The sequence below is a fragment of the Microcaecilia unicolor genome, chromosome 2, assembly GCF_901765095.1.
Source record: "Microcaecilia unicolor chromosome 2, aMicUni1.1, whole genome shotgun sequence".
NCBI lineage: Eukaryota > Metazoa > Chordata > Amphibia > Gymnophiona > Siphonopidae > Microcaecilia > Microcaecilia unicolor.
Window position 1 is genome coordinate 364,462,440 of NC_044032.1, and position 23,487 is coordinate 364,485,926.

General features: G+C 43.9%; 1 protein-coding gene and 1 long non-coding RNA gene across 2 annotated transcripts in view; both read right to left on the reverse strand.

The window, feature by feature from the left end:
• On the reverse strand, nt 1-23,000 carry LOC115463767. The gene is made up of 3 exons (XR_003941072.1): nt 22,614-23,000; nt 13,785-13,886; nt 1-519 (listed from the first exon to the last, which is right to left on the reverse strand). It is a non-coding gene; the product is annotated as an uncharacterized LOC115463767 (long non-coding RNA).
• The window catches only part of DCTN6 (dynactin subunit 6), a 129,741-nt gene that overhangs the window by 62,212 nt on the left and 44,042 nt on the right, over nt 1-23,487 (reverse strand). The window lies entirely within an intron of this gene.

Below are 23,487 nucleotides of genomic sequence, written 5' to 3' on the forward strand. Positions count from 1 at the left end.
CCTTTTCCAAGTAACACTGTTTCTGTAATTCTTCATAATACCAATGCATGCAGGCTTCTTGTCTCTACCGTCATGTGGAAAGATGAAAGGAAACATGTAAAAATGTATATAATACTCCTCATGTGTAGATAAAAGATAGACGTATGAAAAAAAATGGAAATTTGCTTCTTTATTAAATTTATCTACCATTACAATAAACAACAACAAAAAGGCCTAAATATATATAAACAAATTAAAAGCAGAACTACAGGCTGGAGGCACAGCTATGGGCTTCCTGTTGCTGAATAGCATCTGTAAGGGCCTGCAGTTCTGCCCTCATGATCCTGGGATCAGAGGCTGACTATCTGACCCCAGGGCTTACAAAAGCTCTTGGAGAGGTGGCAGGGCTTGGGGTGGTGAGGTTCGTGGTGTCACTGGACCACACATGTGTGGTGTGGCTGGCAGGGCAATTGTTGCAGGTAGGCCTCTTCCTCCTCTTATAGCTGTTTTGGGGTGTGATCAGGATATGGGACTGGCCAGCTGTATTAATAAAAGAGAGAAAAAGCGTAAGACACGAAAGAACATGAACTTCAGGAAAACCTGAGTGCTTCTGTGCACTAATACACAGCTCCTAGTATTGTACAACTGTACACAATCGGGTAGTGAAATGAACTCCAAAAGACGTCCCTGAACATATGCAGTCCGCAATGGCCACTAGATCTGAATCAGGTGATGGGAAAAACCCAGGACAATAATGTGTTTATTAGTATCATATAGGTGCCTATGATACATTTCAGCTGCCTGTATAAAGCCAAAAGCAGTGTTGCCTTAAGAGTTGCACAAAAACTTTCAAAGATCAATATTTCAGAGCAGGAGAACAAAGATAGCTAAGATTTTAGTAAGCACAGTGTCTTGCAAAAGTCTTCACACCCCTGTACCTTTTTCACATTCTGCAAGTTAAAAATATTAGTCAAAATACATTAAAATAGGAGTTTGTTTCACAAATCTACACAGCATAGTCTACACTTCCAATGTTCAAGAACAATTCTAGAAATATTTTAAAAGAAATTAAGAATAATAAAGCCAAAAAACTAACTGCATAATTCTTCACACTAAATCTTAAAACTTGAGGAAATCCCTTTTGCAACAATAATAGGCATGAGTTATTTAGGATAAGCGTCCATCAATCTTCTCCTTAGTCCAAGGCCTATGGCAAACTGGAACAGGTCCAGGATCTGCCTGTACTTTGCACCATCCATCTTTCCCTAAAATTTCACAAGCCTCACTGCCCCTACTGCTGAAAAGTGTCCCCCCTCTACATAATGCTGCCACCACCCAATTTTACTACGGGAATGGTGTTAGCAGTATGTTGGGCTGTGTTGTTTTATGCCAAATACAATTTTACTACAGGAAAGGAAAACAGTAAAACTAAAACAAATTATTAAAGAACAAAACAAAACCTGCTCCTATTAAACTATCCAAGCTGCCACCTAGACTTCAATAATTCAGTCTAAATGTAGAGAAAAAGACCTCAGTATTTTAGAGATCTCAATCATATACGTCATGCAAGGTTCCACGTTAGGAGTTCCGGACCAAGAAAGGGATCTGGGTGTCGTCGTCGATAACACACTGAAACCTTCTGCTCAGTGTGCTGCTGCGGCTAGGAAAGCGAATAGAATGTTGGGTATTATTAGGAAAGGTATGGAAAACAGGTGTGAGGATGTTATAATGCTGTTGTATCGCTCCATGGTGCGACCGCACCTTGAGTATTGTGTTCAATTCTGGTCGCCGCATCTCAAGAAAGATATAGTAGAATTGGAAAAGGTGCAGCGAAGGGCGACTAAAATGATAGCGGGGATGGGACGACTTCCCTATGAAGAAAGACTAAGGAGGCTAGGGCTATTCAGCTTGGAGAAGAGACGGCTGAGGGGAGACATGATAGAGGTATATAAAATAATGAGTGGAGTGGAACAGGTGGATGTGAAGCGTCTGTTCACGCTTTCCAAAAATACTAGGACTAGGGGGCATGCGATTAAACTACAGTGTAGTAAATTTAAAACAAATCAGAGAAAATTTTTCTTCACCTAACGTGTAATTAAACTCTGGAATTCATTGCCGGAAAATGTGGTGAAGGCGGTTAGCTTAGCAGAGTTTAAAAAGGGGTTGGACGGTTTCCTAAAGGACAAGTCCATAAACCGCTACTAAACGGACTTGGAAAAATCCAAAATCCCAGGAATAACATGTATATAATGTTTGTACGTTTGGGGAGCTTGCCTGGATTGGCCGCTGTCGTGGACAAGATGCTGGGCTCGATGGACCCTTGGTCTTTTCCCAGTATGGCATTACTTATGTACTTATATCTCCACTCAGCTGTCTCTTTTCCAAGCTGAAGAGCCCTAACCTCTTTAGCCTTTCCTCATGAGAGGAGTTCCATCCCCTTTATCATTTAGACACTTTGCTGCCACTTATGTGTTAAGTGTGTGCTTACCTGCAAAAGGGCTGATATTCTGTACATTTACAGGTGCAAGTGGTGTGTAAATGCTGGCAGCCAGTTACAGAATTCCCCTTCACTTAAACTTGTTATGCATAACAGGACAAGTTTTGGATACTGAGCTAATCTGGATTTCTTATGACAAAGGGCATTAAAACATAAGTAATTAACACTTGAGGGTCATAAGAAATCAATTCAGTTCTCACAAGTCAGGACCTTTTCACAAGTCCAGATTGCGAAGGGACAACTTCTAAGTATGACAAACTATTTTGTTATAATCAAGAGTGGTCACAGGAAGGTGGCAGAGCCTGAGAGATGGCTTGGTGCAGCAGGACTGGTGCTCTCACCAGACCAGGCAGAGACAGTGAGATATGGTTCCTCTCCACAAATGAAGATATAAAGGAGGAAGCTGGGAACTACAAGCTGGTTAGTCATAAGTACATAAGTACATAAGTAGTGCCATACTGGGAAAGACCAAAGGTCCATCTAGCCCAGCATCCTGTCACCGACAGTGGCCAATCCAGGTCAAGGGCACCTGGCACGCTCCCCAAACGTAACAACATTCCAGACAAGTTATACCTAAAAATGCGGAATTTTTCCAAGTCCATTTAATAGCGGTCTATGGACTTGTCCTTTAGGAATCTATCTAACCCCTTTTTAAACTCCGTCAAGCTAACCGCCCGTACCACGTTCTCCGGCAACGAATTCCAGAGTCTAATTACACGTTGGGTGAAGAAAAATTTTCTCCGATTCGTTTTAAATTTACCACACTGTAGCTTCAACTCATGCCCTCTAGTCCTAGTATTTTTGGATAGCGTGAACAGTCGCTTCACATCCACCCGATCCATTCCACTCATTATTTTATACACTTCTATCATATCTCCCCTCAGCCGTCTCTTCTCCAAGCTGAAAAGCCCTAGCCTTCTCAGCCTCTCTTCATAGGAAAGTCGTCCCATCCCCACTATCATTTTCGTCGCCCTTCGCTGTACCTTTTCCAATTCTACTATATCTTTTTTGAGATACGGAGACCAGTACTGAACACAATACTCCAGGTGCGGTCGCACCATGGAGCGATACAACGGCATTATAACATCCGCACACCTGGACTCCATACCCTTCCTAATAACACCCAACATTCTATTCGCTTTCCTAGCCGCAGCAGCACACTGAGCAGAAGGTTTCAGCGTATCATCGACGACGACACCCAGATCCCTTTCTTGATCCGTAACTCCTAACGCGGAACCTTGCAAGACGTAGCTATAATTCGGGTTCCTCTTACCCACATGCATCACTTTGCACTTGTCAACATTGAACTTCATCTGCCACTTGCACGCCCATTCTCCCAGTCTCGCAAGGTCCTCCTGTAATCGTTCACATTCCTCCTGCGACTTGACGACCCTGAATAATTTTGTGTCATCGGCGAATTTAATTACCTCACTAGTTATTCCCATCTCTAGGTCATTTATAAATACATTAAAAAGCAACGGACCCAGCACAGACCCCTGCGGGACCCCACTAACTACCCTCCTCCACTGAGAATACTGGCCACGCAATCCTACTCTCTGCTTCCTATCTTTCAACCAGTTCTTAATCCATAATAATACCCTACCTCCGATTCCATGACTCTGCAATTTCTTCAGGAGTCTTTCGTGCGGCACTTTGTCAAACGCCTTCTGAAAATCCAGATATACAATATCAACCGGCTCCCCATTGTCCACATGTTTGCTTACCCCCTCAAAAAAATGCATTAGATTGGTGAGGCAAGACTTCCCTTCACTAAATCCGTGCTGACTTTGTCTCATCAGTCCATGTTTTTGTATATGCTCTGCAATTTTATTCTTAATAATAGCCTCCACCATCTTGCCCGGCACCGACGTCAGACTCACCGGTCTATAATTTCCCGGATCTCCTCTGGAGTCTGACATCTGTGGTGTGTAAACAGATGGAAATCCTGCAAAACCAGTTTTTGAAATCCAATGGATTACAGAATCTGAGGCAGCATGGCTTTACTAGAAGGCAGATATTTTCAGAGAGTTGGATTGGGGCGTATTAAAAGTAGTATAATTGGATTAAAACAAGGTTTTTGACATGGTTCTGCACAAGTGACTAACAAACTGCAAAAGACAGAAGAACAGCAACCCTTGCAGTCACCCTCGCTGTGTTTGACTTACAAATAAACTGAGCACACTTGATATGAGCCCTAAGTAGCTGGCTAGGTTAGAAACTGGTTGAGTAGGAAGCAATAAAGGATAATAGCACATGAAGTTCATTCTGAGGACAGGACTATAACTAGTGATAAGTTGCAGAACTTGGACCTTGGTCTGATTCTTTAACATTTTGGTAAGCAATATTTAAGAAGGGTAGTTGGGAAAGGTTTGCAGATACTACAATGTGCAAAAGGGACAAGACACCCTGGAAGATGTGTATTCGATTACAGGGGATCTAGCAATGCATGAGGAATGATCTAGAATATGGCAGCTAAAATTTAATACTAAAAAACACGGAATGACGCACTTGGGTTGCCAAACCCAGAGGGGCGGTACAATATAGGACTGAAGTACTTCTTTACATAAAAGAAGATTTGGTGGTGATTGTATCTAGTGATGGCTCAACAACTAGAAAAGGTGACAGCAAAAGCCAGAAGGATGCTTGGGTGCATAGGAGGAGGAATGCCCAGCAAGAAATAACAGGCTGTCTTCAAATCTGGGCTAAAAGCCCACCTTTTTGATGCAACTTATAACTCCTAACCCTTATTCACTTGTACAGTACCCATGTTTGTTTTATCATTCCCATCTTAATAATTCCCTTATTTGTTCTGTTTTTCTGTCCAGATTAGAATGTAAGCTCTTTCGAGCAGGGACTGTCTCTTTGTGTTCAAGTGTACAGTGCTGTGTACGTCTAGCTGCGCTATAGAAATGATAAGTAGTAGTAGTAGTACTAGTATAAGTCTCTGGTAAGCATACATATTTAGCTATGTCCCCATATGTTTTATGACAGACGTCTGGACTGACTCTATCCTCTTATATCCTTTTGAAGGTGTGTTCTCCAGAATTACACACAGTACTCCAGATTGGGTCTCACCAGAGACTTATACTAGTATTACTACTACTAATCATTTCTATAGCGCTGCTAGACATACACAATGCTGTACAATTGAAACATGAAGAGACAGTCCCTGCTCAAAAGAGCTAACAATCTAAACAGGACAGAAAAACAGGACAAATATGCATGGATTAATGAGACAAAGCCAACATGGATTTAGTCCCGGTAAATCTTGCCTCACCAATCTACCACATTTCTTTGAAGGGGTGAATAAACATGTGGATAAAAGTAAACTGGTCAATATTGTGTATATGGATTTTCAAAAGTGACCTGGAATGGCCACTGTTGGAAACAGGATACTGTGGATGGACCTTTGGTCTGTCCCAATATGGCAACACTCATGTTCTTAAGAATAAACTGCACAGGAAGTGGGTCTTATTCAATTGAAAGGAAGCTCTGGAATGAGGGGGCATAGGATAAGTGAGAGGGGGTAGACTCAGGAGTAATCTAAGGAAATATTTCTTTATGGAAAAGGTGGTGGATTTGTGGAATAGCCTCCTGGTGAAGGTGGTGATGAGGATAGCATCTGAATTCAAGTAAATATAGAAGTACAGAGGATCTCTGGAGAAGAGGAATTATAGAGCTTAATAGGTTATATAGATGGCAGACTGGATGGAACATGATAAAGAGCCAAAGCTCTTTAATGGTGCAGATACCAGAGAAGATAGCTGTGCAGGTCTGCATTTGCAGCACACTGAATGACACAACTGAGCTGAAGTATCTGTGCTTCTCCATTGCTTTAGATGGAACCCTTGAGGCCTGTGTGAGTGCTGGCACTGCTCCTTTGTGACTACACTGTTAGAGGTCCTTTTAATAAGGTGTGCTAATAGATTTAGTGTGCACTAAATACCATGTAGCCCATTATATTTCTATGGGCTGCATGGTATTTAGTAAATGCTAATCGTCAGCGTGCCTTAGTAAAAGGATCCCTTAAAGTCACCGTGCAAGTAGGTAGAGGCAATATCTAAAGAGAAAGATTCACTAGGGTGCGCAGTTAACAGACCTCTGCACAGAGCAGAAGACTTTTGTCCACCTCATAGCTATTGTGGAGACAGGTCAGATTGTTCATTCGGGCTCAAAGAAGCATCTTACTGGAATATTTGCAGTCAGCCAAATTGTGTTCTGAGCCTAGAATCATCAGGCACCTCAAATGGGTATTCTGGGTCTTGAATCTTCAACACACAAGGCATAGCCAGAATCCCAACTTATTTTCCACAGGAATAAAAAAGGAAAACAGCAAACAAATGAAAAACTACTGTAACTAAATGTTGTCAGGGGAGAAACGAACAAACAAAAATATCAGAGACAAGAACAAGAGGCAAAACTTCTTTGAATATGGGAGATTTTTGTTTTTTCATCCATTCAGCATAGAGGAAAAAAAAACAAAACTAAGGGGACTGAGAAGGCATTGTACGCAGGATGGGCCCTGCATGCTCAGAACTTTACACTTAGTTCTGAGCTCTGGTGTATCTGATTACATCACCCACTTGTGTGCTTGCTGAAGCACAACTACAATTTTTCTTTCATGTTGAACGTGTAGAGTACATTGTGCACATTAGTGAAACATACTCCTACTTTAATGCATTTTTTAGACACCTGAATGTGAAAAATGGACAAGGGTATGAAAAGATTACTGTATCTTGCATATTTATTTGTTAGCAGAGTGATTTGAGAAAAGCATAACGAGTGACAACAGAAAATGCCAACGACAATTGGAATTGGTCACTGTGGTCTCAGAACCAGTACGGTAGACAGATTAGACATTATGTGGGCATTTCTATAAAATAGGCGCTAATATTTACATTCATACTGCATGCGCGGTTACACGTGTTTATGCTAACATTTTGCTTAAGCCCTATACTGCAAATATCTGCTTAACTTACATAAAGTGCATTTACAAGGGTGGCACTTCCACTTATGTGCCTGTACTTACACCAGCTTGTTGGCAGGTGTAAGTGCCCAGCACTTAAATGTTAGGTGTGATTCTATCTGGTTAGGTTGGCATTCTATAAATTCTATAACTTACTGTTATAGAATTGCCCTTCACATGGCAAAAATGGTGAAGGGTTCTGCTGTTAAGAAGGTACTGGAAAGAAATATTAGACTCCTTTATGCCCTCCCCCATTTATTGTTTACCTGAAGATAATGAACAGCGTCTTGTACCATTAGTGTCAAGTCACACATAATATAGTTTCCTGATTATAGTGCCTGTGTCCTGTGCTATTGTTGATGGCAAGCCAAAATCTATTTCGTGAATAAGGTTTTTGTTAATTGCATACACGAAATAATGTCTACCAGAGGCTGACATGCATCATTTCCCTGTTTACATGGAAGGCAACATATGTAGGCTGAAACTGGAGAGAACAAAGGCATTTACAGAACTAACTTCCTGTAACAAGAGCTTGGATAACTTTGTTGATAGGTGGTAACCATGAAGTGGTGGGTGATTTGCTGGCTGCTCTGTTTGGGCTCAATTTCTGTTACTGTCTCTAACAGAAAACCTAGACATTGATTAGTAATGAGTCATAGATATTCAGTGGATTGTGTTGAATTCTCCAGGCCTATCCCGGTTAATGTGGGAAATAGAACCTGGAGAAGGAAATGTAATAATAACAAGTGTAACCCAGCACATCTAAAACACCTTGCAAAGAAATGATGCCTATGGTAATTTAGATGCTATGGCTCCTATTCCTTGTTATTATACAAATGTTAGATCAGTATATAACAAGGCTGAGGTGATTAAAGACTGGTTGGGTGAGACTCAACTAGGTCTTGTATTTTTTACAGAAATATGGCTGCAAATAGAGAATGACCCGCTAGTGTTAGACTTGTGTCCTTTAGGGAATAAAATGATTCATAATCCTCATTTAGATAAAAAAAAAAGGGGGAGATTTGGCTATTTTATATAAATCCTTTCCCCAAGTTTCTCTGTTGGATTCCTTCCAGATACCTGGGTTGGATAGAATGGTTTGTCAAATTTCTGACACCTCTTTACGGGATAAACTAGGAAGTTTATTAATATATCGTGGTCCTGGAAATTGGTCATCCACCAGAGACCATCTCCTTGAATTTATATCATCCTGTTTAATTAGATTCTCATGCGTCTTATTGGGTGATATAAGCCTACCTTTAGAATCTCAGTCAAATAGGGTGCAGGATTTTAGGGAATTTTTTTTTTAAGAGATGTGGGGTGTGAAGCTGGACAGATTGTAAGCTCTGTCGAGCAGGGACTGTCTCTACATGTTCAAGTGTACAGCGCTGCGTACGTCTAGTAGCTCTTTAGAAATGATAAGTAGTAGTAAGTAGTATAATGGTGTGCAATCTCATTCCAAGGGACACCATTGGCTTTTATGGGTAGTACTTCTGGCAATATGGATGTCTCTAATTCACACTGGACTCCACTTATTTGGTCAGATCACATTTTCTTAGAACTCTCTTTATGTTGGAAAACCAATTCCAATGCTAGAATGGACTGTAAGCTCAGGACATGTTATGAGTCTAGGGGTAAAATTGAACCTAGTTTATTTTGGAATCTGCTGACCGCCAAGTTTAGAAAATGTAGAGAAGGGACAACTTTCATTTGATAACTGGAAAGATGTTTTAGTTACGGGACTTAACCAAATAGCTCGTGTTAAGAACAAGGTTTGCTTTTTCCAGGGTTAATGCCCTCTGGTTTAAGACTACTCTCTTAGCCCTAAAACAACAATGCCGTCAGATGGAACGTCAATAACTATTAAACTGGATTGGAGAAAGGCAGTGGGAAAATATAAAGCCATATCTCACAGGTTAAACGTGATTATTACAACTTGTTAATAGATTATTTAGCCCTCCATACTAAGAACATAAGCATAAGAACATAAGCACCGCCATACTGGGAAAAGACCAAGGGTCCATCAAGCCCAGCATCTTGTCTCCGACAGTGGCCAATCCAGGCCTCAAGAACCAGGCAAAAACCCAAAAACAAAACAAAAATTTAAATTAATAATGTTCAATGGACTTTTCCTTCAGGAATCTATCCAAACTCCCTTTAAACTCAGCAAGGCCAACTGCTGTCACTACACTCTCCGGCAATGAGTTCCAGAGTCTAAATACGCGCTAAGTAAAGAAAACTTTCTCCTATTTGTTTTAAATCTACCACATTCTAGCTTCATCTTATGTCCCCTGGTCCTATTATTGTTAGAAAGTGTAAACAAACGCGTCACGTCTGTCCGCTCCATTCCATTAAACAGTTCTTTCAAATTGTAAACTCCTTAACTAAAACAGAATTGTCCTCGGTCATAAGCTTGGACTCCTTGTTGAAGCCTACAGAAAATGAATTTGCAGGGTTTTTTCAACATAAGATTCGGTTGCTGCTCAATCAATTAACCCCAGTTAATAAGGAGACACTAGTGCTGATCTGTCTAAATGTTGAAGTTTTTGGAGTTCCAGAAGATCGCCTCTGGTCTTCCTTTGCTGTACCTAATATTAAGGAGCTTTTGGTTTTGTATGATAAATTCTCCAGATCTTGTTGTCAGCTGGATATTTGTCCTAGGGTTATATTGATGTCTGCTCCACCACAGTTTAAGGTTTGGCTGTATAATTGATTATTGATCATTTAGGGGCAAGCTTATTTCCATTGAGTTTAGGTGATATTTTTCTTAGACCACTTTTAAAGCCTCCTAGTTTGGATCCAGTTCAAGTAAATCATTATTATTTGTAGCATTTGTATCCCACATTTTCCCAATGTGGCTTACATTATGCCGTGATGGCGATTGCCATTTCCGGGTACAGAATTTCAAATGGTAATACATACATGGTAAAGAGGGGAATACATTGTATAGCCAATATTCAAAAGTTTGTAGAGAGGTGTGGTAGCCGTGTTAGTCCACTCTTAAAGGTTATCAATAGAAATCAAACAAAATAAAACATGGAAAAGAAAATAAGATGATATTTTTATTTATTATTACAAATGTTTGTAAAAATTATGGAGAGTTTGGTGGCCAAGCAGCTAGAGGCCTACTTAGATCACCACTGTTTTCTTTTGAAAACACAATCTGGGTTCAGATGGGGATTCAGTACTGAGATGTTACTTAATTCCTTGCCAGCGCAGATTAGATTAACAATGTTATACGGCCACCAAAGTCATTTGAATGCAATTTGATCTGTCGTCAGCTTTTGAATTGGTGAACCATTCTATTTTATTGGGTATTTTGGATAGTTTTGGTCTGCCTGAATCTGTGCTCCTGTGTTTTGAAGGATTTTTTGCAGTAAGGTTTTATAGGGTTCAGAAGGGGCAACAAAAATTGGAATCTTGGGCACCCACGGTGTCGGTCCCACAGGGCTCCCCTTTCTCCCTATTCTTTTTAATCTAGGGAGGTTCTTTGATTTTCCAAGAACAACATGTACTTGTATGCAGATATTACTATTATTCTTTTGTCACCAAATCCTGTTGAGGAAGGTTTTGAGGAGATAGCTGGTTACTTTGATGCCATGGAGCAATGGGCTGCTTGTTATAAACTGAAGTTAAATACTAGCATTAGTAATTTCAGGTACTTTGTTTTGGAAACATCTTTAAGAGTGTTAGGCATAATTTGGGATAGTCATCTAAACATGAAGAACCATATTAAGTTACTTATCAGGAGAGTTCTTGTCAAGCTGAGGCAGCTAAAGTGTGTAAAACATGCTTTAAATCTAGAAAATTTTCAAATTGTGATACAGGCATTAGTGCTGTCTCAGCTCAACTATTGCAATTCACTCTTCCTGGGTTGTTCTAAATTATCTTTTAGTGTTTCAAGTGTTACAAAATACAGCAGCTAAGTTGATCTTTGGTAAATAAAAATCGGATCATGTCACATCCTTGTTGAGGAGCCTGCATTGGCCCGCTGCCAATTTAAATTATGCACATTAGTGCACAGAATATTCTGTGGTTCTGCCCCTGAATATCTATTAATTTGTTGCTTTTTGGAAAAACAGATCATTCTCTTAGGTCAAGAGATAATGGTCTGTTACAGTTTCCTACTCTGAAAAAAGTAAAGTACAAATCTATTCATGTATCGGGATTTGACTATGGATCTGCTTGGTGCTGGAACCATGGGCGTAGACTGGGGGGGCGAGGGGGGGCAATGCCCCCCCAAACGCAGGGCCGGCAACAGGCAGCTCTCCCTTCACCCCACCCTCTCCCCGTTCCTTCTCCTCCCCCCCTGGCCCCCCCCCCCGTGAGCCGGCTCTCCTCCCTCCCTCCGTATCCGTCCCTCACCGACCTGATCTTCGAATCCTTTGCCTGCCCGCTAGGCGCTAGCGCTCTCTCCCCTGCTGGTTCGCGCTTTAAAAATGGCCGCCGAGACTTTCAGAGGCGGCCTCGCAAGAAGTCTCGGCGGCCATTTTGAAGCGTGAACCGGCAGTGGAGAGTCAGTGCTAGCGGGCCGGGCAGGTGAAAAATTCGAAGGTCATTGGTGAGGGACGGATCCGGAGGGAGGGAGGAGAACTGGCTCGCTTGGGGGGGGGGGGGGGGAAGGAACGGGGAGAGGGCGGAATGAAGGGAGGGGAGAGAAGGGTCACTGCTGGACTAAGTGGATGGAGGGCAGGGGAAAGGAGGGCCACTGGGTATGGGGGCAGGGGAAGAGGAGGGTCACTGCTGGACTGAGTGGATGGGGGGCAGGGGAAAGGAGGGCCACTGGGTATGGGGCAGGGGAGAGGAGGGTCACTGCTGGACTAAGTGGATGGAGGGCAGGGGAAAGGAGGGCCACTGGGTATGGGGGGCAGGGGAGAGGAGGGTCACTGCTGGACTGAGTGGATGGAGGGCAGGGGAAAGGAGGGCCACTGGGTATGGGGGCAGGGGAGAGGAGGGTCACTGCTGGACTGAGTGGATGGAGGGCAGGGGGAAAGGAGGGCCACTGGGCATGGGGGCAGGGGAGAGGAGGGTCGCTGCTGGACTGAGGGGATGGAGGGCAGGGGAAAAGAGGGCCACTGGGCATGGGGGCAGGGGAAAGGAGGGTCACTACTGGACTGAGTGGATGGAGGGCAGGGGAAAGGAGGGCCACTGGGTATGGGGACAGGGAAGAGGAGGGTCACTGTTGGACTGGGTGGATGGAGGGCAGGGGAAAGGAGGGCCACTGGGCATGGGGCAGGGGAGAGGAGGGTCACTACTGGACTGAGTGGATGGAGGGCAGGGGAAAGGAGGCCACTGGGTATGGGGACAGGGAAGAGGAGGGTCACTGTTGGACTGGGTGGATGGAGGGCAGGGGAGAGAAAAGAAATGCTGGACATGGATGGAGGGGATGAAAGAGTGAGGAAGGAGATGAGATGAGGGAAAGGAAGAGAGGAGAAAAACGGCACATGGATGAAGAAAAATAGGCAGAAGCTGAGGGCCCAGAAATGAAGAAGAAAGGAAGAAAGAAATAAATGGAAAGGAAGCCCTGGAAACGGAGTTAAGAGGACAGATAGCAGCAGAATCAGATACTGCACCAGCATGATCAGAAAAACAGTCACCAGACAACAAAGGTAGAAAAAAATCATTTTATTTTCATTATAGTGTTTGCATATGTTCACTTTGAGAATCAGGTGCTCAACATTAAAAGTTTATATTTACTTATTTATACCCCCCCCCCCCCCAGGCTCTCTCCCCGGCTATAGCCAGCTTCTGCAATTTGGGGGGGGGGCGCAGAGGGGGACTGGGGGGAGAGCCTGTTGTTAAACATTTGCCAGCACACCACTGCCTGTCGCCAAACCCGCTTCCTCTCTGATTCAGTGGCTATCCATTGGCAAACGAACACTGGTTATTCCCATAAAAGCCAGCTCTTGCTCCCTTCCTTCCTCCATATTAGCATAATTTGCATATACATATATGCAAATGAATATGCTAATATGCCCCGCCCCTTCCTTTGCCCCCCCCAAATGAAACAGTCAAACTACGCCTATGGCTGGAACTCCCTTCCTTTTGAATTGAGATTGACTTCAGGTTACCTCGAGTTTCGTAAGTTATTAAGACCCATCTTTTTTCTTTGTATCTATTTGATGGAAGAGATATAAATTTTTGTTTAAGGGATTCCCCCCTCCTTTTTTAGGGGTTATGTTAATTTAATGTAAGTTTGGTTAACGTTCCATCCTAGGGTGTCCTAGTTTCTTTTTATATATTGTAATCTGCACTAATCCAAAATTTGGTATGTTGCGGAATATAAATTGAATTGTAATTGGTACTTACAAACAGGCCCACAGTTGCCAGTCCTATTCTTACCTTACTCTTCCTTCAGCTCCTGCTTTATGTACTGGAAACTGTCAGAATATGGCTCTGAATTTGACTTTCAGGGCCTCCAGCTAGCAGAATATGCTAGTCTCCCTGTAAGAAACAGAAAATATGTTTAAGCCATTTAGTGGCGCCACTCACTGTACAGAGTTCCCAGCCCCCTCACATACATGCTTCCAATAAGCCTACCCACAGAGCAGCTCCCTTTATGAAACACCAGTAACAGCCGACCTGTACGTTTCATAATCCCTCTCCCCGACCTTCCCAAGCATTATCCACTTCAACAATCTCAGCTGGCTCCCGAGTCCCAAGTTCTGAAGGAAGGAGCCATGCAAGTTTTCTAAGCCATTTGTGGCTCTCCCCCTTCCCACCTGCTCAGCCCTCCCCATGCCTCATAGCTACTCCTAGATCTCTAGTATTCTGGAAAGCCCAGCTGCACCGACTAAGTCATCATGGAGTCCGTGACCCAGTGCACACTGGCAGGTGATGCTGCAGCTCTGGCCCCCTTCTCCCACATACAGTGCTGTGAAAAATGTTTGTGAACCTCAAGTATGACAGACAGAGGATTACGAAGTGCTTACCATGATGCCCTTGTTAAACTGAAATGTGTCTTTTCCTTGTGTGGTAAAAAATAAAAGGAGTATAAACCAAACAATTTTGTTTGAGACTCAATAATATACAAAGCAGGACCAATGAGGGTGTGAATGACATAAGGAGGACCTAGCGAAGCTAGAAGAATGGACTGATATTTGGCAACTAAGGTTTAATCCCCAAAAATGCAGGGTCATACACTTGGGTCGCAAAAATCAGAGGGAACGGTACAGGGCTTCAGTGTGTGAAGGAAGAGCGGGACTTGGGGGTGATTGTGTCTGACGACCTTAAAGCTTTCAAACAGGTAGAAAAAGCGACGGCCAAAGCCAGAAGGATGCTTGGTGCATAAACAGAGGCATAACCAGCAGACAAAAAGGAGGTGATTAGTGCCGTTGTAAAAGTCTCTGGTGAGGCCTCATTTGGAGTACTGCGGTGCAGTTCTGGAGACCGCACCTACGGAAAGATATAAACAGGATGGAATCGGTCCAGAGGGCGGCTACAAAATTAGTAAGCGGTCTTGAATGCAAAAATTATAGGGACATGCTTAGGAACCTCAACATGTATACGCTGGAAGAGAGGAGGGAGAGGAGGAGACATGATAGAAACATTTAAATATCTCAAGGACATATATGTAGAGGAAGAGAGCTTTTTTCAAATGAAGGAGAGCTCTGGAATGAGACGCATACGACAAAGTTGAGAGGGAATAGGCTTAGGAGCAACCTGAGGAAGTATTATTTCACAGAAAGGGTGGTGGAGGCTTGGAATGGCATCTTGGTGGAGGTGGTGGAGTCGAGGACTGTTCCAGAGTTTAAAAAGGCATGAGATAAGCATGTGGGATTGCTTAGGAACAGGAAGAATTAGGGGTTACAGAGGATGGGCAGACTTGATTTTTATTTTTGTTACATTTGTACCCTGCGCTTTCCCACTCATGGCAGGCTCAATGCGGCAGGCAATGGAGGGTTAAGTGACTTGCCCAGAGTCACAAGGAGCTGCCTGTGCCGGGAATCAAACTCAGTTCCTCAGGACCAAAGTCCACCACCCTAACCACTAGGCCACTCCTCCACATATGGCCTTTATCTGCCTTCATATTTCTATGTTTCTAGGTAAACATTCCTGCAGGGTAGTGACCATTTAAATTTAATCAGATAAGTTATCCTTTTATAATTGAAATTTCAGTGGCACCATTGGAAAGCCATATAATCTGAAATGAATAACATATCTGTTAAGTTATATCTGTTATTTGTGTGGTGCTATTTAGCTGGATAAGTTATCCATCAAACAGTGAATATCGCTGCGTGGATAATTTTTTTGGCCAGCATTAAAATGTCCCCTATCCATGTCCCATTTTTTTAAATCGATAACTTGGCTGTTCAGTGAATTACTTGGTCAAAACGTTACTTACTCAAGGACTTAGGATTAAGAAAGCATTCATACATTTTGGCGCCATCAGGAACTGCTTAAGTGCTTTTAATACAAAACAGAATAGACTATTTCTGTCCCAGATGATCGAAAGCCCTGCGCTGTTCCAAACAGCACTCTAAAAATAGCACTGGAACAGAACGGGGCTTTACCAACCCTATGATCAGAGATAATAGCATGCAAACGTATGCACGGGAGGCATTAATAGGCAGATAGGGAAGAGAAGAAAGAGTGGGAAAAGAAAGACTCTTCCCTATTTTTTTTTTTTTTTTGCAAATATGGCAAGAATTGCTCACGTCCAAGGAGGGAGCCACTATACTATACTAGAGGCTATATCCCGCCAAAATGTCCTTTAAAACAAAAGTGCAAGGCAGGTAACAAAAAAAAAGCCAAGCAGAACACGGCAAGGCCACCAACACTGGGCAGCAACACCTCGGCCAGGGCCAGTACCCAGCCCACCACAAGATGGCCACCAAAAGCGCCAGCTCTTGGATTGGCAAGCACAATCCCATCAAGCAAGGCCAGAATGAACAACTGTGAACCAGCCATGAGTCTGGACCCTTTCAGGGTAGATGGCAGCCCTCCTAGAACCACCCAAGAGAAGAGCTTCTGGCCTAAGAGCCTGCTGCAGCTATACCCTCGGGGGGGGGGGGGAGGGGGGCAGCACTGGCACTGATCCAACCGTCTAAAACAGCTAGTGCCCCAAGAAGAAACCACTCCATGAATCCGGCCCCCGAAAGAAACTAGGTCACTGCCAGAGGGGGGCCTAAGACGACATATAGTTAAGTTCCCAAAGAAACAAGGCTCAGTCACTCAGAGGAACCTCAAGAATCCACTCTGAAATTTCAGCAGACTTAATGTGATGATACAAGGTACCATGCTGAGGCCATGGCCACCCCTCCCCCCTTGTGCACCAAACCATGCTTTAAAGGCAGCCCTAGCCTTGCACAGCTCTGGCAGGTTGGTAGCCTTGCAGCCATGTCGACCCTGAAGACTCCACGCCCCCCAATCCCGAAGGGCAGATCTGCTAGTCTGCTACTCTCTGAGCTGAACTCACACATCCAAGTTGTGCTAGAGACTGCTGCTGTGCCAACAACAGGGAGAGGCTGAACTGAGGGCGAGGGCGGGACACAGTGAGGGAAGGCCCGAGGCGATCTGCTTCTTTCACGACACGAAACGCTGAACTGCCGATTCAGATATTTTCAAAAAGCAGGGGGGCGGGTGGGCAGAGAGAATAGGAGCTCAGCGTAGACAGATGGGGAATGGGTCGGGAGGGGCTAAAAAAGGGGGGGGCTCAGATGAGAGAATGGGCAGGGGCTGAAAAGGGTGGCCATAATGCAAGGCAGGTGGATGAAGGGGACTGGAACTGGGGGCTGCACAGCAGGGTAGGTAGGATAAGGGGGGGCTAGTACTGGAACTGGAGGCTGAAAAGGGAACAGGGAGAAAGTGGCTGGGGCTGAAACTAGGAGCTGAAACTGGGGACTGGTGGGATAATGGGGCTAGAACTGGAGGCTGAAAAGAAGGGAGAGAGAAAGAGAGGGAACAGATCTTGGATGGAAGAGAGAGAGAGGGAGGGCAGATCTTGGATGGAAGGGAGAGAGAGGGAGGGCAGACTCTGGATGGATGGGAGAGGGACGGCAAATGGTGGATGGAAGGGGCAGAGAGAGAGAGGGTAAACCCTGAATTGGAGAGAAAGGGCAGACAGTGGATGAGAGAGAGAGAGAGAGAGCAGACAGTGGTTGGAAGGGGGAGGAAGAGAGGGCAGACAGGGGCACATGGTGGATGGAAGGGCAGAGATAGAGGGCAGACGCTAATGGAAGGGAGAGAGAGAGAGGGCAGAATAGTGACTGGAAAGGGCAGAGAGGAGAGAAAGGGCAAGATGGTGGATGGAACGGCAGGGAGAGGAGAAGGTAGACAGTGGACGGCATGGAGAGAGTGAAGAGAAGATGAGGAAAGCAGAGAACCAGAGACAACCAAACTGTTAAATAAAATATATTTTCTTTTTTGCTTTACTCCTCTCTTGGTAGGCTTTCAATTATTGTGTGCTGTGGGCAGGCGCAAAAGCTAAAGCTCAGAGTTGTATACAGGCCACAAAGAACTGTTCATGCCTTTTCTAATGCCTGCATGCCAGCTCAAAGATAAGCGTCTAGCCGCCTATACACTGAGAAAAAAAAGAGAGGAGAGAGCATCATGGTGGAGGGCTGATTGACCAAATCCATGAAGGTCCTGACTGAAGGCTACTGCCTCTGAAAAGTGAATCTAGAACCTCTCAGCACAGACCAAATCAGCACACTAATTACAGCAGCCAACCTGGATTTTCAAGAAGCCTACAGCCAAGCCTTTCTTAACCTATTCTTTTAGCAGGAAGAGGCTGATGAGATATCAAAGCCCTAAATGGTAAATATGCCCTTCCCACCACCATGACTCAAAACCATCCAAGACTCTGGAATACGCTAAGGAGGTAGATCTTTACAGGCCTGAAGTAATGTTATGACCTGGTCCACATAATATTACCACCTGAACTATGATCGTTCAAGAGTCAAAGCAAAAGACAAATGTAGACGGGTCATCATTGAACCGCGCTCTGCATCAATAGATCCTTCTTCTGACGAAGAATATAACACTTCTCTCACCTTGAGGCATATGAGGTCTGGTGTACCACCGCCTTCTGGACAAGTCTAGCATGACACGGATGGCCAGTCCGGTATAAGAAGCTATTCTTTAATAATACCTGATCTAACGATGCCAGAGAAAACACAACAGTATCACTAACATGGGTGAAACCTGAAGGAGGGAGTCCAGACACTTCTGTCCCCATATTCCTTTCACATAACCAAGGCACCTTGAACTCGGCCTTGTGGCCATCAAAACCATGACTGGATTGCCTCAGTTAAACACCTTTGGCTGATTCATCTTCTCCTTTTCCTTCTAGAACCACAGAGTAGAGCTTAGCCATAGCCCTAGCAAACCATAGATCAGTTTCAGAGCATTCCACTTCCCCAAAAACCATAGTTTGGATCACTTGGTGGATCAGAAAGGCCTTAGTGAGCAAGATACCATTCTCTTCCACCAAAGACTTCATAATACTGAGTGCTTCCAATACTTGAATTATAGTACCAACAGCTCTGCCCTGCAAAAGAGCCCACTACAGCAGAGCTGTCACCTTTTCCCACAGGAAGTTCTCTTTCTTCCTACGGCATTCATAATCAAAGAACTAAGTGTACCATACTGGGGACAGACTGAAGGTCCACCAAAGCCAGTATCCTGCTTCCAACAGTGGCCAATCAAGGTCACAAGTACCTGGCAAGGTCCCAGAACAATTAAAACAGTTTATGCTGCTTATCCTAGAAATAAGCAGTAGATTTTTCAAGTCCATCTTACTAATGGCTTATAGACTTTTCTTTTAGGAAATTATCCGTCCTATTTTAATCTCTGCTAATGCTTCACCACATTCTCTGGTAACATTCCAGATTTTAATTACATGTTGGTGAGAGATATTTTATCCGGTTTTAAATTTATTACTTAGTAGATAATTGAGTGCCCCCTAGTCCTAGTATTTCTGGAAAGAGTACACAAGCGATTATGTCTACCTGTTCCACTCCTCCGTCTTTTATAGACCTCTATCCTATTTATTTATAATGATATTTGTATCCTGCATTATCGCAAACAGAGTTCAGGCTCACTGTGGCTTACAATCCAGACAATTTGTACATACATATTATAGTATAAATCATCCCATAAAGAAAAAATGGAGTAAATCTTATATATAACCATATGAAACTTACAAAAGTTAGGTTATGAAATTATTTACAAGGTTGTATTGTGTAACAAACATCAAATTATAAGCAGTTATACAGGATAAAGTTTGAAACAACATTTTGCATAAGAGTGGTTATTCCTGTCTTCCATTATCTTGTTGCAGGAACTTTATGAAAAGCAAAGTTTTTCTATTTCTGAAAGCAACTGTAATCATTTACAGATCTAACAGCCCTTGGAAGAAGATTCCATCAATTAGTACACTGATAGAAGTCAGCAGAGAGGACTGTTTTGTAAGCAATCTTTTTACATAGGATGATGGCGAATTAGGAATTCTCTGAATTCGGGGGATGGAATTACACGTAGGAGGTCAATCAAAGGGAGCATATAGTCAGGGCCATACTATAGATAATTTGGAATGCAAAGACACAATTTGAAGGCAACCCGGCTTTGAGTGGAAGTCAATGTAATGAGTAAAGGAAGTGGTGATGTCTTGTTAAATCGCGAGATGTTATATACAAGTCTTGTGGCAGTGTTTTGGGCAGTTTGTAGTTTCTTTATGATCCTGTCCTTGCAGCCTGAATACACTGCATTATAATAAATCAAACTGGAATGATACTAGGGACAATAAAAGGGATGGGACGACTACCCTATGAGGAGAGGTTAAGACGGCTAGGACTCTTTAGCCTGGAGAGAAGGCGGCTGAGAGGTGATATGATAGAGGTTTACAAAATAATGAGTGGAATAGAGCGGACAGATGTGAAGCGCTTGTTTACACTTTCTAACAATAATAGAACCAGGAGACACAAGATGAAATTAGAATGTGGTAGGTTTAAAACAAATCGGAGAAAGTTTTTCTTTACTCAGCGCGTAGTTAGACTCTGGAACTCATTGCCGGAGAAGGTAGTGACGGCAGCTGGCCTTGCTGAGTTTAAAGGGGTCTGGACAGATTTCTGAAGGAAAAGTCCATTGATCATTATTAAATTTTGGATTTTTTGCCAGGTTCTTGGGGCCTGGATTGGCCGCTGTCGGAGACAGAGTGCTGGGCTTGATGGACCTTTAGTCTTTTTCCAGCATGGCGGTGCTTATGTGCTAAGTTTCTGAAGATTTCTTTTCAGAAAAGGGGTCTAATTCTTTTCAACCTCCACAAAGTTTTAAAGACTTACGAGATACTTGAAAATTGACTATAATACCTAGAATTTTCATGTTCTGCTCTAGTAGGAACTCACACTGATCTATAACAAATTCTTTGGCAAGGTATGAATGTATCAGTAAGGACTAGGGATTTGTTTTTTTTCCCTATTTAGTTTCCATTTGAAAATATCTCCCTTCAGCTGTCTCTTCTCCAAGCTCCCTAGCTGCTTTAGCCTTTCCTCATAGGGAGGTTGTCCTATCCCCTGGTCAGCTACACTGGAAGCCCTCTCTTGCTCCGAGACCCTACTAAAAAAAGTGCTGACTGTGCCTCCCAGTCCCCAGACATTTTTTGGGCCTGTGCAGGTTTATCCAAACTCCCAGACTAATGAAACATGACTTGAGCTGGATGAGGAGTCTGAGCCTGCCTCAGTAAATACACTTTATGGAACAGGAGTACAAACTCAGAGGAAAAAGAATCCCTCAGACCCAAGGATGGAAGAACACTTGATGCCTATCCTAACATGTCATTTTCAGGGCCAAAGAATTATCTGTTGACTGAGGTCCAAAAAGGGGGTGGGGGGTAGGGAAGAGAGGCTCGAGTGCTGAGGGATAAAGAAGCTAATGGGGCCGACACTTCCATATTTTCTGAGCCTGCCATGCAGCTCTGTATGAAGCTCCTGCAACCTCCATTGCCAGAACAGGCTGCTTCCCTGATTCCTTGGGGCATCCCTCTGCTGACACAGAAATGCCATCTTCACATTTTGCTTTCTGCTGCTGCAGGAACTGCGTGGCTCTTACAAGCCTACACCGCTCTTGCGGCCTGCTTTATGAATGATCTCTGGCCTTGCTGTACTCACCTCACTGCCTCAAGGCTCCCATTATAAAGGCACCACTACAGCTTGCCTTTAACTGACATACAGTCTCCCCTTGCCTGCACCACTCATGGTACGATTGAAGGCTGCCTGCTCACCCCAACAGAGAGGCCCACAGAAGCTTCATCCTGCTGCTTTGAAAAATGGAATTGTCACTATCTAACTCCCACTAGAGCCAGGCTGCTCATGAAACTCCCAACTTCTACAGGATCTTGTTTTTGGTTTTATTTGCTTTGTTACAGTGGTGGGGAGGGTGGAGGAAAGAAATCAGGAGAGAGAGAAACAGTGCTGAACAATCATTCTCCTTAAATCCTTCTGGACAAGGGGGGGGGGGGGGGGAGGCTGGACTCCCCCACGTATCCTCCAAGCCTGTGGTCTGTTCCAACAGGATCCTGGATTCCTCTCCCTGACGTCCTAGGTCAACTAAGGTGCTAATTCTCCAACTAGGCTTATGAGCAACTTCCACCATCCCAGATCAGAGCCAGCTGCACAGAACGTCCAATGCTGGAGTCAAGAGAATACAAGTGAGTGGTTGCTGCCCCCATTATCCTTTATAGGGCAGGACTCAAACTCCTCTCTGCCTCCATTTGCTAGCTAACAGGCATAACCCATTGGTTATAGACTGTTCTGGGAGATGATAAGGAACATTTAGTTGAATTTCTTGCTGCTCAAGGTTACACACATGACGATACTTACTGTTGAATAACTAACCAAAGTATCTTTTTTTTTTGCCTGAGCTATCTTAGTCAATGGGGTTATTTCTAGGGCTTATAGTAGGGTTTCATCATGTTTTGAATATAAATTGTACTAAAATATACACCATCCTAGAGGGTTTCACAAACTTTCACAGCACTGTATCTTTTGGGTTAACACAAATCCCAAGTAAGGGAAAGGACAGTTAGAGGGCTGTAAGAACAAGACACTGCTGTCTGCTGAATACTTGCCAATGTCAAAGGGTTAGTGCCCAAAGGCCGTAAAGTCCTATTCCTACAACCCAATCTCACCCCCGAGATGTGAGGGGATACCCCACAAAGAATAAGATGCTTACCTTGTCAGAGTCCACTGGATCTTAAGGCCAAGATATTCCTTCCTATCTTGTCCTGGGGAAAGAACAGGCTTCTTCTGCAGGATAAACATGGTGAGGAGATTGGCTTCCTGCTGGCTGAAGTTTCCTCCCTCATGTGGGCTGCCATGTTAGGGAATAATTTCTATAGGGTTGATATTCAAAAAGGTTTAACTGGGCAGGAGCCTCGCTGAGCTGGACAGTGGGATAGTGCTGTGGAATATCTCCACTAAATGGTCACTCCATAACTAGCTAGGTTAGGTGTGGTTCAGGGGCACAGCTTGGGCAGAGCCAGCACTTAACAGATTAGTGGCAATATTTAAGCTGTGGACAGCAAAAAGGCTGTCCTAACTGCGCTGAGGGGCCCTTTTGCAAAGGCACGGTAAGCTCTATGCGTGTGCAACGTGTGCCAAGACTACCGCCAGGGTAGCGCACCCCTGGTGGTAATGTCAGATTTCGCGCACACCCATACCGTGGCACAAATTATTATTTCCTACTGTGAGCATCATTTCCAGTGTTAAATCGGCAGTTGGCGTGCGCTGACCAGTCACCCTTACTTACCACTAGATCAATGGGTGGCATTAAGGGCTCAGGCTGTAAATAGGCAAGTGCTGGTTTCAATTTTACCGCAGGCCCTTTTTCCCGGACTCAGTAAAAACTGGCCCAGCGCTCGCCAAAAAACATGCGTCCACACTACTGCAGGCCACTTTTTGCTGCGGCTTAGTAAAACGACCCCTGAGTTAACTGGGCACCGGTCTCAATACTGGCCAGTGCCCAGTTAACTTCTGGGTCAGTACACACACCCGGATATTCAATGATGGGAGCCACACATGCCCTGGAACTGAATATTCGGGGTTAG